We start from the raw sequence: 19,184 nt of genomic DNA on the forward strand, positions 1-19,184 counted from the left end.
ACCATGAAAGCAAAGGTAAAAGCAGCTAAAGATAATTACTTTCGTAACACCCTCAGTAACTTTTTGAAGTCCTCTCCGCAAAAATTCTGGAATTACCTTTTGTCAAAGGTAACCACAGTGCTGAGTCTACACGGGAAGATGAAAACAGAGCTAATGTACTGAACGACTACTTTCATTCCGTTTTTACAGCAGATGATGGTCACCTACCGAGCTTTAAAACTTCCTCTAACATAGCTCTAGCACCTCTGAACATAAGCAGAAGCGGTGTGTTTAACCTGCTACTGAAACTAGACAGCAAAAAAAGCCCCGGACCAGACAAAATTCCAAACGCCTTTCTTAAAAGATATGCTGAGCAAATATCCCATTATCTAACAATCATCTATCAAAAATCTTTAGCAACTTGTGCTCTACCAAGTGATTGGAAGATCGCAAAAATCATCCCAGTCCACAAGTCAGGAAATAAAACCGAACCTTCTAATTTTAGGCCCATCTCCCTTACTAGCACTTCATGCAAACTACTTGAGCACATCATCCTCAAACATATAAATACTTACCTCGAGCAGAATAGCATTCTATCGCCAGCGCAGCATGGGTTCCGACAGGGATCATCCACAGTCACTCAACTTGTTGAACTTATACATGACATCTCGGGTAGTATTGATCAACAAAACCAGACAGACCTTATTTTTCTTGATTTTTCAAAGGCCTTTGATCGCGTATCACATCAAAAACTAATACTAAAATTTGAACACACATTAGGCAAGGGGCCCGTTAGTGGATGGATAGAGAACTACCTATCTAAACGGACGCAATTTGTGCAAATTAACCACACCAGTTCTAAACTTACTCATGTCACCTCCGGAGTTCCTCAAGGTAGCGTTTTGGCTCCAGCACTATTCCTCATCTTCATCAATGATTTACCCACCGACATCCCTGTCAACATAAGACTTTTTGCTGACGACTGTATACTCTACAAAGAAATTACTTCTCCAGTCGACCATGAAACCTTAAACAATGCATTGATGACAGTTTCCGCATGGTGTGCTAACTGGCAAATGAGCCTTAATGTTAAAAAAACAGTTCTTTTGCGAATAACAAGAAAACAACACGTACAGGAGTTTCCTTATGCCATAAACGATGACCCGGTAACAGTAGTCTCGCAGCACAAGTACCTTGGACTAACGATAACGTCTGACCTTAGATGGGATTGCCATGTCAATAATATTACCTCAACGGCACTTAAGCGGCTCTTTTTTCTTAAGCGACGCCTTCGTCAAGCGCCCCGTGAGACTAAATTACTAGCTTATAATACACTCGTTAGATCAGTATTAGAATACGCTACCCCGGCATGGTTTCCATCGACTAATAAATTAATTACCATTATAGAGGGAGTGCAAAGAAAAGCAGTAAGATTCATATTCAATAAATATCAACTCACAGACTCTCCAAGTGCTTTAATCAAATCGGCTGGATTACTCACAATTGAAAACCACGCTGCGCTCGCCCGATTGAAACTGCTTCATCAATTAATTCATAACAAGTTAAATGTTAATAGTTCTAAGTACATCTCTATTTCAGATACAAGAATAACTCGACTAAAGCACTCATGCACCCTAAATGAATATCGCTTTCGTACAAATTGTTTTAAATACTCTTTCTTCCCGCTAGCCATACGACAGTGGAACGGCTTACCTTCCGCTATTACCAATACCTCCTCCCTAACTACCTTTCTATCACTACTTGAAAATTACTTACATGATGCACAAACATAAAACTACATATATTTCGCACCTTTCCTTAGTGATGTATATTACTATTAGATTAGTATTTATCCCGATACCCACATTCCACTTACTATCATTAGAATATTTTTGTTTTGTAAAGCTTACGTAACTGTGAGTGTCTATGATTGTATAATCGCAATTATAGTGATATGATATGATGTGTCAGCATTATACAGTTGGATTTCACAGTTGTGTATAGATGTTTCGCATATGTGAATTTTCTTATCAATCTTTTCATTACCATTCACGCACAAAAAAAGAGAAAAACCAGTTATGTTACACTGCATGATTTTTTCCTTTGTCTTTTCCTTTATATATTTATAGTTTGTGTCCTTCCTGCAATAATCCCTGAAGGGATTGGCAGTATGTACTAAATAAAAAAATAAAAATAAAAAATAATTAGAGTACGCACCCTTACTTTTGAGCAACTGTTACGCATGCGGTGAGTGCACTCCATGGGTCCAGAGATTAAGTTTAATCATACATGCTTTAAGAAAAAAAGCACTTGCATAAAACTTCGAAAAGAAAGAAGCTTTGTCAGAATAAAAGAAATGAAATGTTGGCGATTATACTAATTGCACACACGCGGAGTCAGAATTTGGTCAAGGAACTTGTGAAAACTTGGCGAATCTGATTGACTCGTTAGTGGAAAGTCTGGCACGTCTGGCATGCTTCCGGCACTTCTATGTTCGTGATTACACCTACTGCGCTTGCAATTAACCAGTGTTAGTCAGTCCTTTGCGAGCAGTAGCCAGACCTTGTAGGTTTCTTAGCGGTCCGCTCTTCGACATTTGAACTAGGGGTGTGGAAATAAAAAAAAATTCCAACTTCGAAGTGAGTTCGAATATTGAAAACCGAGTGCGAATCCATTCGAATATCTTACACTGTTTTCGCATTCTAATAGTAAAACTGCTCACTTTTGCAAAAATGTTTTCCTACCAACAACCCATTAAAAACTAAGTTCATTGTATAGGAAACAATGTCCAGCAAATTTATCCATTGCACCATACTATTGTTTTACAGTACCACATATACAGGTATTTAATGTTTCCACTAAAGGTGGTTAGCTACTTGGCATGTTTGGGAAGCAGCGAGACCAATGTGCATGTCGCCATTCCTCCAGACAACGAAAACAGCCGCTCACAAGATGCACTAGTGATGATGTGTTAATCTTGCCTTCATAGTTTAATCATCTAAGCATCATTTCTGAATTGGTAGGAGCGATAACAACTGCCCGGCACGATGTTCATTGCACAATAACCCAGATTAATGCTTGATGCTTGACGCTTGATGTCCTTGCTTTTAGACATTTCTTGTTAATGTTGCAATGCCCCCCCCCCCTCATTTGTTTCGGCGGTTTCGTTCGGTATAATTTCGGCACGCTATTGCGACAACGTGCTCGGCCTCATACAGAATGTCATGTTCCGGCCACTATACTCGAACCCCGGTACCACATTTGCAAAAGCGCACGAAACTGATTTCTCTTCCTGTGCATCAGATGTGGAAATCTTACGAAACTTAGCACAGGTATATGTAATTTACTGTCCTGATTTCAATACTTGCTACGAAGTTTTGTGGGGCTCAAATATTTCGAGTAGTAAAAGTGCCTTGCGAAGCCAAGGGAATACCGCAACGTTCAAACCGAATATTCGAAGTATGGAATATTCGTCATCACCTATTGTAAACATCACTCATGAATAACAACTCTCGTTTAAGGCAAATTTTGATATCAAAACAACTGTGCCATCAACTGCTACTACCACGAGATGTACGGCGGGAAAGTGCTAAAGAGGATGCCCTCGTTCACACCGCTCGGTGCGCAACTATTTCCCCTTGACCCACGCTCCTACGCACCGGAGTACGATCAATCTTAACTCGCTTCTCCGCAGGAGTCCGGCGGAGTTATCTGGGCACTGCAAGTTCCGGAATGCGAAGGGGATAGCGGAAAGCGAAATGTACCTCTCGCCGCCTCGTAGTTCGCCCGCACAGAAGAAAGCTTCGGCGTCCGGCAGCGGTCAAGCCACGGAAAGTGAAAGCGTGCGCGGGTTGGCCTAGGGAGAGGGTGCTGGCCGACGCCGAACCAGCCGAGGCGCATGCAGGAAGTCGAGACGCGAAGAGCGCGGCTCGGGGGAGATCTCGGGGGACTCCGAAGGAGGCCGACGCCTGCTCGCTTCCGGACTGCGCGAGATGCCGGAGTCGTCTACGCCGGAGCTTGATCTTGCGGAGCTGGCGCCGATTAATACTGCAATCACAGTTCCTGCCAAGGAGCTTGCTACTGAAATTCAGCTCCTTGAATCTCCAACTCGCGGTCTCACTAACCATGATAGTTCAGTAAATTTGTCGAGTAGATCTAGCTTCTATGGCGAAAGCATTTGTATTTCGATGGTGACAAAACGCGAAAACTTTTCCATATTTCTACTTAGATGTCCACCAATGAACTCACGCTGGTCTAAAGTATAATTCGGAGTATCTAAGCAGGGTTGCCGCTGATTAGTTTTCAAAAGGAGCCAGAACTCAGGCTAAATGCAGTCAAAATTAGCCACGTCATTTAATGCTAGCACCATATAGCCAAATAGGAGAGAACTGGCATTAGGAGAATATTTTTTTGTTATCTAACAATAGGATCATGTCGAATAGGCATAATAATAAAATAAAGCACACAATTTTTTTCCTCTTGATAGGTCTTTAAGCAAGAGATAAATTGTATATAAATAAGTGATTTATTTTGTGCCATAATAAGTAAAGACCGAATTCGATTACAACGATCGCTATTAGACCAAGGCAGCTTCAAGTAGAGAGATCGTCTTCACAACAAATACTTCAGCTTCATCTTGTTGCGCGTCCTTGCTTTTGTTAAGTACATAGGCGTGCGCACAGGGGGGGGGGCAGGGGGGGGGCGGCCGCTCCCCCATAATAACCTAAGAGGGGGGCGCAAAATCGGCCCCATACATTGACTCCCTATAGTCACCTAAGAGGGGGGGGGCGCAAAATCTGTCTCGTCCATTGACTTACAAGGGGGGGGGCGCTGCGATGAACCTTCGCCCCCCCTGATGGAGAACCCTGCGCACGCCTATGGTTAAGTACATACACGAGGTCACGCTCAGCGTCAGCGTGGATGGCGGGCAGCGGCAGAAGCGTACAAGCTACTCGTTTGCCTACATGAGTGCTACTTCGTCTTTCCTTCTTTGCAGCAAGCCCCGCGCATAGGTGTGCTTCGATACGCACCAACCCGCTGAAGAGGAGAGAGCGTGTGCGCAGTGCGCGCATCGGGCAACATGCCAACAAAAGCGACTAAATGGGTCGCTTTGTGCTTCGCTCGCACATTATTAGCAAATAATAAGAAAACTGGCCAGTATATTCGCAAGAATTGAAGTTCAAAGTAGCCAAATTTGTTAGTTGTTAGCCGGCGTTTGTGGTGTCCTGACCTCTTTCTTGTGTCCGTGTTTGCACGCCCTGTCTCTTTTTAGAATGACTACGTACCAACTAGCTCAGCTCTCTGTTATTCTAAGCCAGAAAGCAGCTATGGGGCCAACATCACATTTTTTTCGCCATTCTTGGTCTGGAAGTTGCCAATTAGGCTCAAGGTAGCCTCAAACGGAAACCCTGCTTTTAACTGAGTTGCTTCAGAATGATGCTGTCGTTTTGGCAGATAGAACGTCAGAATTTTTAATGTGTGAAGCGCTGAGAAAAGAGTGCAGAAAAAAATTCGGCAGATCCCACGCACTGTGGGAATCGATGTAATGCGGAGCAGCCAGCAAAGAGCTGCAAATATCGCCTTTCTTGTCTTTGAGGCGAATGAAGTTATTCATGCCATGACGTCTAGTCCAATATATGTCGTATGTTTGTCATGCATGCATGCTGGTATTTACAATAAGGTATATACTACGCTAATGAAACGTATATGTTGGTACATATAATGCATAACCTGCTATTTATGTTCGTAAGGGACTGATTTTATGCCATAAGAATTTTGGTATATATCGAGTTAACGAAGCAGCCGGAAGCGCACCAAGAGAGTGGCATGTAAATAACGCCGTACATGACATGCATGCCATTATTTTCATGTATACCACCTGTCATTTATAGCCATCATACAGTCACGTCAGGCTAAACCAGTTATGATGTATGTGAAGCTAGCGAATCGGCCACGAGCGCACCATAAGTGTGGCATGTCAATCATGACATGCATGTCATGATTGTCATGCTGCCACCTGTCATTTATGTTCATCAAACACTTACGTCACGCAATAGCAGTTTTGGTGTATGTCAAGCTAGAGAACCTGCCGCGAGCGCACCATGAACGTGGAATGTAAATCATGCCTTACAGGCATGCATATCATGACTGTCATCTTACCACCTGTAATTTATATTCCCCATGCAGTCACGTCACGAAATACCAGTTTTGGTGTGTCAAGCTAACGAACTGACTGTGAGCGCGCCATGAGATGCGCATGTAAATCATGCCGTACATCGCATGCATGTCATGATTGTCATGTTACCACCTGTCATTTATGTTCGTCATACAGCCACGTCACGTAATACCAGTCTTGGTGTATGTCAAGTTATCGAACCACTCACGAGCACACCATGAGATTCGCTTGTAAATCATGCCCAACATGACATGCATGTCATGATTGTCATGTTACCATCTGTCATTTATATTCCCCATGCAGTCACGTCACACAATACCAGTTTTAGTGTATGTCAAGCTAGCGAACCAGCTGCGAGCGCTCCATGAGATTCCCATGTAAAACATGTCGTACATGACATGCATGTCATGAATTACCTGTCATTTACCATTTGTCATTTATTTGGTACCCTCTGTCATTTATATTCTTCTTACTTCACGTCACGCACTACTAGTTTTGGTGTATGTCAAGCTAGCGAACCGCCCACGAGCGCACCATGAGCGTAGCATGTAAATCATGCTCAACATGAGATGCATCTCATGATTGTCATGTTACCACCTGTCCTTTATGTACGTCATGCAGTCACGTCTCGCAATACCTTTTTGGTGTATTTAAAGCTAGTGAACCGCCCGCGATCCCACCATGAGTGTGACATGTATATCATGCCCTACATGACATGCATGTCATGATTGTCATGTTACCACCTGTCATTTATATTCTCCATGCAATCACGTCACGCACTATTAGTTTTGCTGTATGTCAAGCTAGCGAACCGGCCGCGAGCACACCATGAGTGTGGCATGTAAATCGTGCCCTACATGACATGCATGTCATGATTGTCATGTTACCACCTGTCATTTATATTCGCCATGCAATCACGTCACGCACTATTAGTTTTGGTGTATGTCAAGCTAGCGAACCGGCCGCGAGCACACAATGAGTGTGGCATGTAAGTCGTGCCCTACATGATATTTATGTCATGATTGTCATGTTACCACCTGTCATTTATATTCGCCATGCAATCACGTCACGCACTATTAGTTTTGGTGCATGTCAAGCTAGCGAACCGGCCGCGAGCACACCATGAGTGTGGCATGTAAATCGTGCCCTACATGACATGTATGTCATGATTGTCATGTTACCACCTGTCATTTATATTCTCCATGCAATCACGTCACGCACTATTAATTTTGGTGTATGTCAAGCTAGCGAACCGGCCGCGAGCACACCATGAGTGTGGCATGTAAATCGTGCCCTACATGACATGTATGTCATGATTGTCATGTTACCACCTGTCATTTATATTCTCCATGCAATCACGTCACGCACTATTAGTTTTGGTGTATGTCAAGCTAGCGAACCGGCCGCGAGCACACCATGAGTGTGGCATGTAAATCGTGCCCTACATGACATGCATGTCATGATTGTCATGTTCCCACCTGTCATTTATATTCGCCATGTAGTCGCGTCACACAATACCAAATCTGGTACATGTGAAGCTTGTGAAACGACCGCGAGCTCCCCAAGACCATGTCATGTAAATCATGCTGTACATGACACACCTAACATGATTTTCATGTTACGACCTGTCATTTACGTTTGTCATACAGTCATGTTATACCGTACCAATTTTGGCATACATCAGACTAACGAAACGGCCAGGAGAGCAAAAAGTCGTAGGCGGCTAGATAGATAGATAGATAGATAGATAGATAGATAGATAGATAGATAGATAGATAGATAGATAGATAGATAGATAGATAGATAGATAGATAGATAGATAGATAGATAGATAGATAGATAGATAGATATATAGATAGATAGATAGATAGATAGATAGATAGATAGATAGCTAGATAGATAGATAGATAGATAGATAGATAGATAGATAGATAGATAGATAGATAGATAGATAGATAGATAGATAGATAGATAGATAGATAGATAGATAGATAGATAGATAGATAGATAGATAGATAGATAGATAGATAGATAGATAGATAGATACGCTCAAAGTCACAGAAGTTCGCTAAGAAATGCTTCGCATTTAATATGCTGTACAAGAAAATGTAATTGACAAACTGGGATCTCTTTTCATTCAAATGTCTCGTCGTTGTGATGGTGATTAATACGGCAAACCGAAGCGTCAGTAAATGCAAGGAACTCTTTACTGGGCGATCTCGTGTCCAGCAAAACAAAGCAACCACGGTACGGGGATAACAACGAGCGTAGTGATATATGGGGAATATGCGTCGACTCCCAGCGTACATGCGTCGTCGTACATTCCAGCCCAACCTTTTTAGCGCTAGTATAAGTTCTGTAGAGTAAACACACGGCTACTCGCGCCGCTCAGGCATTCTAACCAGAATCATCGATAATACTCCAGATGATTTCGATAGCTAAATGTGCGCATTGTGCCGAGCGATGACATTGTAACGAAAGTGGTCGCAAAGGAAAGCATAAACAAGTAAGCAGGTCAACAGATTCCTTATCTTTCTCATGCTTTTTCTTACTTCTTTTGCTCATCGGTGGTATACGTTGTCGGCCACGACTTAACACCGACGCTCTTAATTAAGAAACCCCTTGACCCAATCTAGTTTTTCTCTTAGCCTCTGCATCCCATAAGGACGGCCCACTTGCGCAAGCGCGGTGCCGTTCGTGCGCAACACGTTGCGCTGGGCGGCGCGTATGGCTCGTGCGCCAGTCTGCGTCTTTAGTTTTAAACAATGCCCAAGTTTATTAACGTTCCTGCATTAAGGCACTCATATGGGGCTCCCAATTTCTGCGAAATCTTGCAAGGCTAAATAAGCCTGCCGTCAACATCCCTCCTTCTCCTCCTCATCATCAACATCGTCACAACAACATAAAGCTAAAGCGGGCATAAGTTTACTGTGACTGCATACTGTGCGGCAAGTTAGAAGGCCTGAAGCAATTGATTCAATATGTTCGGCTGGAACAGCACTGTAACAGGTGCATACAAAAAGCCGGCTACGTACATCTCATTTAAAAAGTTGTTTCCGCTATTCATAAATGACATGTACTCACTTAAAAAGCTAACAACTTTTTAGGGTCCTGTTTCGTCAAAGGTACCCGAAATACTCCAAAAAAATGTCTCCCGTTTATTTCTCATCACTCCTGGCTTTTCGCTTACCTGCACGAGTTTTTCGAATTTCGGTGACATCGGAATGGAGCGATCGGAAATCAAAACAGCAACCTGACACGCAGAAGTAGGACGACACAAGTGGTCGTATGCCATGGTAGTTGAGAGAGCCAACGAAAATTAGACAGGATCGATTTCGTCGTAATAGCAAGGAAAACACACTTTGTTGCAGTGTGCACCATGTGAGTCCTTCAAAGACAGCTTGCAGCTTTAATAAAAATCTGTGCGTTCTTTACGTGCCAAAACCACGATAGGATTATAAGGCTCATCTTCGTTGTAGAGGGCACCGGAAATTTAGACCATCTGGCGTTCTTTAACGACCGCCGAGGTGGGATGGAACCCGCGACCTTCAGGTCAGCAGGTGAGCCCCGTAGCCACTGTGCCACCGCGGCGGACACAGCTTACTGCTTTCCTATAGTATAATATACAGAACTCTAAATCATTTTTCTTTTTTTAGAAATAATTTCTAAGGAATCCCGCAAAGTGGTGGAAGGGTTATGAAAGGGATAAGATAGATTGCGGAATATTGCGCTGCGCGGGCGTGACAGGGGAGACACTAATGGAGGCACAGAAAAACACAACAGGAACAGGCTAACCAGAACCTATGTTAAACTTGTACCAACTAGCCTAAAGGAGTGCTTTATGTAAGGGATAATCGACAACCACCCGTCTGTAGCTTGAAGCCACAAAGAAATCAATTTGTCCTGGTCCGGGAATCGAACCCACCTTCGACTAAGAATATTTCCTTTCCGAGAAAACCTTTCTCATTTTCTTGTGACTTCACGCTCCAAACGAATAGTCGTCAATTATCCCTTTCTTAAAGCTTCCGCCACCTTGCGGGATTCCTTAGAACTCATTTGTAGTATTATGTGTCCCTGTGCTTCGAGTTGTCGACTAATTCGCCCTCGCGCTGCCACTTGCTAGCTTTTTGGTTAGCTCATCTGGTAGAGCTACCGCCCCGAAAGGCGTTGGTATCGGGTTCGGTCCCCGGACCAGGACAGATTTCTTTCCAACTAAGAAGATTTCGTTTCTGAGAAATCCGAGTGGATTTTCTTGTGGCTTCGAGCTACAAAGAGGTAGTTGTCTATTATCCCTTTCATTTCTCTTTATATTTTGTTTCTAAGCACTTTGATGGACGGGACACCGGCGAGGTCGGGGAGCTCAACCCATTTAAGAGCTATATCGCAAATGCCACCACTGTTGGTGCCAGCTTTGCAGCTGGATGGTGTCTGTGAATAAGAACGGTAGCAAACATTTAGCATTTCGAAAACGTTCGAAGCGTTTTTGTCTTTCACGAGTGAAGTCTTCGGCGCTGCGACAAGCGCGTCGAGCGCCGTGGTCGATTTGCGGCCACGGTGTGGCGCCGCTGAGCTCGAGGATGCCGGTTCGGTGTCTTCCCGCCGCAGACGAATTTTTATTAAAGCGATATACGAATAAAGCACCCATGTGCTTAGAATTTGGTACACGTAAAAAAAAAGAAAGAATGGTCACTATTATGCCGGTACCCCCACTAGGGCATGCCTCATAATCACACCATGATTTTAACTACGGAGCAGTTTAGGGGACGTCCCTGCCGTCGTCTCATGTCTCGCGTGGGTCACACGCAGGTCCCACGTTTGATACCCGGAAGTCGAGCAGGCTACACGTCTGGAACGCCAGTGCTTGCTTGCCCGTGAACGCAAGCGTCGCCGAAGGGCTAATTCGTCTGTCCGAGCCAGCGAAGCGCCAGCGAAACGCCAGCGCCGGGAGTTAGACGCACAGCGCTCGGAGTAGCAAGCAGTTGAAAAACTAGAAATAAGACCATAGAACAGAAGATACATAATCGCGAAACAAATCAAGCAGTCACAAGAAAAGAACCAACAAGGATAGAAAATGTTACATAATCACACGAAAAGAACACAATGGAGCATAAAACAGCGGATAAACACAAGATAAACACAAGGGAAACACAGTCGAATCAATGCTTCGCAGTACGTACAGCTTTCACTTCGGGTGGAACTTACTATACCCTTTTCTACAGTACGTAAACCACCATAATTTAATTTATTTATTTTACCACTGCAGCTGGTTATATTCACACCGACGCTGCCATTACGGACACCATTCTCACCTAGTCTAATTACGTGACCAGCTATAATAATTTCGCATTCGCGCTCCTGTCTTCACAGAGCACTAAACCTCTGGAGCCGCTCACTGGCTACGGCGTTGCGCTGATGAGCACGAGATAGCTTCTTGCAACAGCCGCTGCGGGGGGCCCATTTGCACGGAGTCTTTTATGCGAAGACGCTTGAGGACCGGGCTAGGCGTGCCAGTTAACAAAAATAAATAAAAAATGTGTGATAGAATTACTGCGTTTTACAGCCTCTGAGCTAGTTTACGACTTTATACCGTAAAACTTTGATCTTTTATATTTATCTAGAGATTTTTCTCATTGGTTAGCGTTCAGGAGGAAGCAGCTGAAGATAAATATTTAATAGAAAGTGGCACCTTAGGAGCAGCTACCGAGATATGTGGCACTGGGAAATTCGTTGTTGTCGGTAGTCACTGTGCCGATTTTTTAATTGGTTTGTGCCATTTCAGAGCAATAATTTCCCAGGTACTTTTTCTCAGCAGTATTTTTTTTATATAGGCTAATACTTGTGTAGCGGAAGTTCTCAAAAAAGAATTGAAGTATTTCAAAACCTGAAACCTGCTGCACGCTTGTGTGGGGCACCACCACGCAAACTGACATGTAGAAAATGTATCTTCTGCATAAACGTAAGCCTCTAATTGTTCCTAATGTGGCACAGTTGCCCGCAACAGCAACATAGCTTCTACAATTTTATATTACGAACGTTCCGAACATATATGACTTCTTTCTTCGTAGTCTCACCATTTTTTTCGTAATAAATCCTAAATGCTTTTGAAGCCGCTCTCAGAGCTACAACGCCACCTAAGAGAATACCGTACTAGAAACAAGGGTAGGTAGTTGGTGCCTTATGAGCTTCCTAAATTTTAATTCAGCATGTAACGTCAAATTTGTTTATAATGTTTCTTGACCATGCAGTCAAATACATTGGTATAGCTAGTTTTGCCCGGAGAGAGATCAGACTGTTTTTAAATGCACAGCATTTCTTAGCGAACCAAAGGCACTTTGAGCGTTTCTATCTACGTATCTATCTATCCATCTATCTAGCCGCCTACGTCTGGGTGCCCTCGTGACCGCCTCCTTAATTTGGTGCAGACCGAAATTGGCATTGGGGGAGGGGGTGAGAGGGTTTGACAAATGTGGCTGTCTAGTCATGGCATGAATAACGTGAGAAACCTGTCGCGTACGTCGTCAAACCCATTCCTCCAGACACGTGTGGCACATACCACATACTTCGTTAAATGACTTTATTTGTTTATCCGGTGGACGACTATCCTATCCCCGCGAGGGGAGGATCAGTATAAAACGGCCCGTGCTATGCGGGTATGCGCTACAGGTGTTTCACAGTTTATATTAACCCAGGAATGGCAGTGAGAGACTTTGGTAATTTAAATGCGAGAGCGTTAAGAAACACCGACATCAGCAGCGTCGGTCCGACGAATGCAAACAATAAAAATCTGGATTTTAGCAGGAATCAAACCCAAGCATTCGGCGTGGCAGTCAGGTATTGTACAACAGAGCCACGCCAGCATTTGAAACTGCTTTGGAAAAAGACGCCATGCAGGCGTAATATCGGTGCAACGGTAATTGTGGTTTTAGTGCTATCTAATTTTACAGCAAGGCTATATACATTACATATGTGTTTTTCTGATACAGGCGTCATGTCAGATTAAATTCACTTGTGGTTCCAGTGCTGGTTCCGCTTTTAGAACAGTCTAATAAACACTAATTTGTATCCCTATGATTCAGCAAGCTATAGTGAAGCGTCCCTCGACCCCAGAGAAATTTTCTAACTAAGGTTACGTGGGATTTTCACATCATCGCACCGCAAAGTGCACTTCGTTTCGATCATACTGACGTCTGTGCTCTAACGTGAGTGCGCACGTTACCCCAGGCCAGACCATAAGTCACCGTTTAAACGCCAGTGTTGCCAACGTGCCTGGTAAGCCCACGAGGTGCACACAGCTACTACACTTACAAAAACACGTCAATCCACCTCGTGCCTCTTTGCAAAAAAAATGCAGCACTGACAGCGACTTGCTGACTGCTTCGCATGAAACGGATTCCCACAAGGTGTGGGAGCCGCCGAACTAGTTTCTAAATAAAACCAATACAATGCGTCCTTTTTTTACTTCTATTTTAGTGTGAACCTGTATCCGAGATTATGGTGGACTCACCACCATAATTGTTTGCATAATCAACACATTTCTTTCCCTCTTCTCTGCTTCTAATTTTCTTTACCCCTTGTCGGCAAGCTCCGCTGCTGTTGCGTGCCGCTATCCTTTATATCGCGGAAGCCCAGCCTCAAAAGTGGGCTGTCTTTTGCTACTCTAAAGCATCCCTTCAGAGTCTGCAATCAGCATTACGACGAACGGTGCACGAGCAGTTAGTGAACGAAATGAGAGAAGCTCTTCACCAAGCTTTATCGAAGGGACATGACGTTGTGTTCCAATGGCTTCCGGGACATTGCGGTGTTGTGGGTAACAACCTTGCTGATGATGCTGCCCGGTCCGACCACGAGGATACCCAGACAGCCCCAATACCCTTGTCGAGGACAGACGCTGCAAGGGGTCTTCGCTCGTTCGCTGACACAATGTCGCAAACTTGGTTGAATGACCCCAGTGTCTGGAACCGTCGCCTACATGAACTAGACCCATCGAGGAAGCTCCAAGTTCCATCGCGCCTCTCCCACCGTGATGCAACTTTACTGTGCCGCCTGTGGTTAGGAGTAGCTTTCACGAAGGCGTACTGTTTTCGCATAGGAATGGCAGGCACCTCCAGATGCGACTCCTGCAATAGCGACGAAACGATAGAGCATCTACTGTGTTTCTGTGAACGCTTTGTGAATGAACGCAACGTCCTTCGGAATGCGCTGAACAAGCTAGACGATGGACCGTTTTCCGAAGAGAAGATCCTCGGATCGTGACCCTACGGGCATCACAGGCCAACAAAGCGACGCGAGCATTGCTACTATTTTTAAGATCGACTGCTTTAAGCGACCGCTTGTAGGCATTCAATGGACCGGCGCATAAGTACCCTGATAGTACTTTCTTGTCTCTTCTTTCTTTCTTTTAATCCTTTCATCTCTATCCCCCAGTGTAAGGTAGCAAACAGCACGCGCGTCTGGTTAACCTTCCTGCTTTTCATTCATTTCCTTCCTCCTCCTCCTTTACCCCTTGTGCGTAAAACGTCAGAACTTGGGTTCAGGCCAAATGCTCAGTTTTTCTTTTCTTTTTAGACGTAGTAAACGTATCCACTTTTTTAATGGGTTCTTACTGATGCTAAGAAGTCGCCCCATTTTGGAACACCCTATCGTTAAAGTACACCATCTGAACGCTTTGCTACGCTTTCGTATGCCAACTGCACTCTGCCGAAGTGAGTCCACCCTTTTATGCCGGTTATGGCTAAGAGTGACTTTGCCTTTCCACGTCTCTTAGCCTTTCCTCTCTGTCTCTCTCCTCTTTTCCTTCCTTTTTGTTATGCTGTGTATTCTGTTATATTCATGAACTGTTTATATTATTGTGTAACCAGTGCTGCTTTGTCAATGCACCTTAATTTGTGTATGTCGGAATCATTTTATACAGCGTACAGTTTACCCAAGTGCGCGTCTTGTAAATGCACTGCTTTCCTTCCTATAGGCTGGCAGTTTTGCTCCAATTAGATATCCTAATGCACATCTGGGCTATCTTCAACCGGTCTGCACCTGAAAGACTCCCAAGAAGATGCTGGAAATGAAGTTCAGAATTCCGGGTTTTGCTTTATCCACGTGCTACAAAGCATGTTGTACACAAGTGGTTGCTGGCTGTTAGAAGGCCGCATTTCGAGAAGGTTTCTGTGTAGCATCAGAAGTGGTACAGAGAGACAGACAGACAGACAGACAACGAACTTTATTGGATCCTGAGGAGTTACGACCCCCTAACGGGAGGCCGTTGTAACTGCTGGCCGCGCCCACGGAAAGCCATTTATTAAAAAGGAAAGTTAAGCTCGCGTACATTCGCCTGCTTGCTATTCTGCTGGGAGATGGAAGCAAAAGGCCCTGGAAGAGTGGGGGCAGATGAGTTTAAAAAAGAATAATATACTGGTCTTGAAATGGCTGTCCTATAGGCAATGAATGGACAGTATCGACTGTAAAATATGAAAAAAAGAAAGAAAGAAAGGGACACTCATGCGCACAGCACGCACTTTCTTGACTGAAGGATCAAAGTTTGGTGAGAAGACCAATAGATTCGATGAACGATAAAAATAAGTTCAGTGATTTTCGCTGTTTCGATGGGTAGTTTGTGGTGTGTGGTTGTATTATCACGATGGCATTCATAACTTTTTCAGTGCATATAGCAAAAGACTCACAGCATTCCTTATGCTTTCGTCTAAGGCGTCTGAAAGGTGAGTGAGGGAGTGAGCAACAACTTTATCATGAAAGATGAAAGCCATCTTCTATTTCTTCTCAGCCCATGCATTGATCCTCCCACGCCCCCCTCCGGAAGCTTTCAGCGCCTAACGTGGTTTTTCACCAACTCTAGGATCAGGGGCATTGCAATTTTTCTACACCTCACCTGATTTTGCAATGCATCCGTGACCGGCCTTCATGCGACGATATCATGTGCGGACGCAATCACGCGACGTCACGTTATGTGACTTCACGACAATGTCACAGTGACGTCACAATGACTGCTCAACGTAAAACGTTCTACGACGTCATCTACGTGATGATGATTTTTTGCATCACTCACGCTGACGCCGCCGGTGGTTGATTTTGGTGTTTTATGAGGCATCTAAGGCTTGCGCTTTAATAAAGGTGCTTCTGGAATGCCGTATTTTGCTCCATTGCTTCAACACTAAACGCACAACTATGGGAATAATAGCGAGATGGGTTCTGCCACAGCTTTCCCCCTTTGAACTCTCATTTTGTTAATTATTTGATTTCCCTAATATTACTTTTGAAACAGTGCGTTCATCAGTCTTAAGAATTTTGACACAAGCAAAACTGCCATTGGAGAACTGCAATGCGCATTTTAGTTGTTTCAGTGCTCAAGTTAACCCGAGAGAAGAAGGCACGCTGCACGAAGCCACGTTCATCCACGCCAGTGACAGGTCAAGTTTCTTTCTCTGCTGCGTGTGATCATCTCAAAAGAGAAATGTCGTCGACAGAACTCCAGAACATCGTTGCCGAAATGAGGCGGATGGCAGCGAGTCCAGAGAACCATCAAGTTTCCGCGAAGGGGGAAAAGAGGTCAGAACAGACAGCTGTTTTGGATCAAGCAAGACAGGCTCTTGTGCAGCCACATCATGTAATGGCTTAGTTTCGGCGCTATGGCAATCCTGCAGCAGTTGTTGCTAAGAAAATATCGCTTGTGCGGTGAGATGCAAATAAGAAAGAGATATCTAGCTGCATCCCATAGGCAACCATATCAGGTAAACTGAAGATTCTTCGGCCAGCGTAAGCTACAGCGCCAGAAATCCACCCCTTCACGGCCGCAGGGTCGTTTGAAATATTGATGCTTGACCTACATTGCGGTCACCCTAAATTCGCGCGTGGCTGTCCCGACCACGTTCAGTATAGCGCAGCACTGGTGAAACATCTCCGTCCGGCAACGCCACCCAGTACGGCACAACGTCGTTTTGAATTATGCAAGGGCGGTGAATGGGTCGGTGCTTCCTCGGCGCTTTTCCCGTTCAAGCGCCGGACCTGTTGCGGGTCCGAGTTACTCTTCCCCGCCCTTTTGCCGGACGCAGCCGTCCACGTTGTCCTTGCGACAGCCACGCACCGAAATTGAGAACGCCATTAGCGCTCCGCGAAAGAACGGCTTGCTTCAGCTCTAACGGATGATGCCCTCTCCTCCTCCCTGCGTCATCCTTGCCCTCGGCTTGCTGCGCATGAGTGATGCCTCGTTTATAAACAATGCAGCTTCGACCCGTGTCCGAGCCTGCCGGCGCGCGCAGAAACACGCGCCCTCCAGTCTTCGCAGAGTCTCTTCTCGTTAAACTATAGAAAGGCGATTCTGCGCGAATGGTCTTCAGTGTCTGCGAACACAGCTATGTTTGCGCGAAAAGCTCACGGTGACCGTCTCTTGGATGTGAGGCTAATCGGCACTAACTCCCGTTTGCCTTTATGACAATTGAGTCTCCTTTGTCCGAGAAAGGGTGGTAAGTCGCGCGTCGTTTTGGAAGCGGCAGCACAGCTATTATTGCGAAACGAGAGGAATGCATTATACTATTGTAGCTGTACTTCCTAATGTACGCAATAGGAAGGGACTCTCTCCGACATACTTCATGAAATGGCTTACAGCGCAACACAATATAGGAAACGGACAGTAGAAAACAAGGGCACATGCGCTCTACCGTCCATTTCGTGTGTTGCGCTGTCAGTCAATCCATGGCAAACATCCACAAACAAGCCCAACTCGCGATTATGCTTCAGCATTTATCTGACTTACGTTTGTTTCCTATGTATGAATTCACATACATACCGGATGATTTGTGGTTCTCTGCGTCGCTATCTGTCGAGAGTCCCTCCGGGGATATTACAGCAGAGCGGTACATGGTTAGGTTCTGGTGGATCGCGTCCACGGACAAAACACAACGTATAACAACAATGTTCGGCGGCCTTCGCCCCCTCGCCAGCGCCGATGCCTCTTTCACAAGTGTCTCGATACCCTGCGGCGGCGCTTCCCACCATTCGTTGTGCTCCTTTGCCTCGTGACGCAGAGATCCGCTAGCGCTGTCAGCAGCAGCTACTCGTTGGACTCCCTATGAGACGGACGCGTGTCGTTGGCTCGGAGGAAGAAGAGCGGGAATTGAAGGAGCGCCAACACTCACAGAAGAGCCAAACGACGTGAAGCCGCAGCCGCTGGCTTCGCTGGCTTTCGCCCTCACAGTAGTGAAAGGGTTCTGGATTTTTCAACAAACATCCTTTATGCATGTGGAAAAGGAGGAACTACCTTTTTATGCGAGAAAAAGAAAAAATTACACCATTTCCCGCTAAAGGGAACCATGAGGCGATGCGAAGCCGGAGCACTTGCACGATCGCGTTCCGTTGGCGTTCGTTGGGCATGCTACCGACCTCGCGTCGTGGAACGCGAAGAGGAACGCTACGCGCGTCTTGTCTTCCCTCTAGCCTGGCCGTTAATTCTCACAGGGCGAGCGGGGAACGCGGTCGACAGGCGTGCGAGAGGGGGGCAGCGTAGGAGAGGAGAGAGAGAGAGGGAGGGGACGCGCTGGTGCTCATCGCGGCGTTGCGCAGAGAGAATTTCGGCATGTCTAGCCAGGTCTAGCCCGCGTTTCAGAAGAGTGAAAAGAGGGAGGGGAGAGGGAAAGTGGAGAGGAAGAGGGAAAGTGGAAAGGGGAGGGGAGAGGGTATGCGCATGCGCAGTAAGGGTAGTCACGCCGCACACCACCAACCACCACCACCACCACCGGATTGAACTCCGCCATAAGATACTTCGCATCTAATATGATTTTCCAGATCACAAGCATATTTTGATTCAGTTTATTGCGAAGCTTCTATGAAGCGAATAACTAAAAGCTTTGGCACACTTCATCTTGCGAAAATTGTACTGCAAAATAGAGACTACGTGCATGCCCGTGAAACTGGTAATACGCTGAAACGCCAACCCCGAGAACACGAATATATAGGCTAGTTACCTGCGAAATCCACCCACGTTTCACCGCGCCATCTCCAAGGCCCGTTCAATTTACCATTACTG

This window comes from Rhipicephalus sanguineus, chromosome 5 (assembly GCF_013339695.2).
Source record: "Rhipicephalus sanguineus isolate Rsan-2018 chromosome 5, BIME_Rsan_1.4, whole genome shotgun sequence".
In the NCBI taxonomy this organism is placed as follows: Eukaryota; Metazoa; Arthropoda; class Arachnida; order Ixodida; family Ixodidae; genus Rhipicephalus; species Rhipicephalus sanguineus.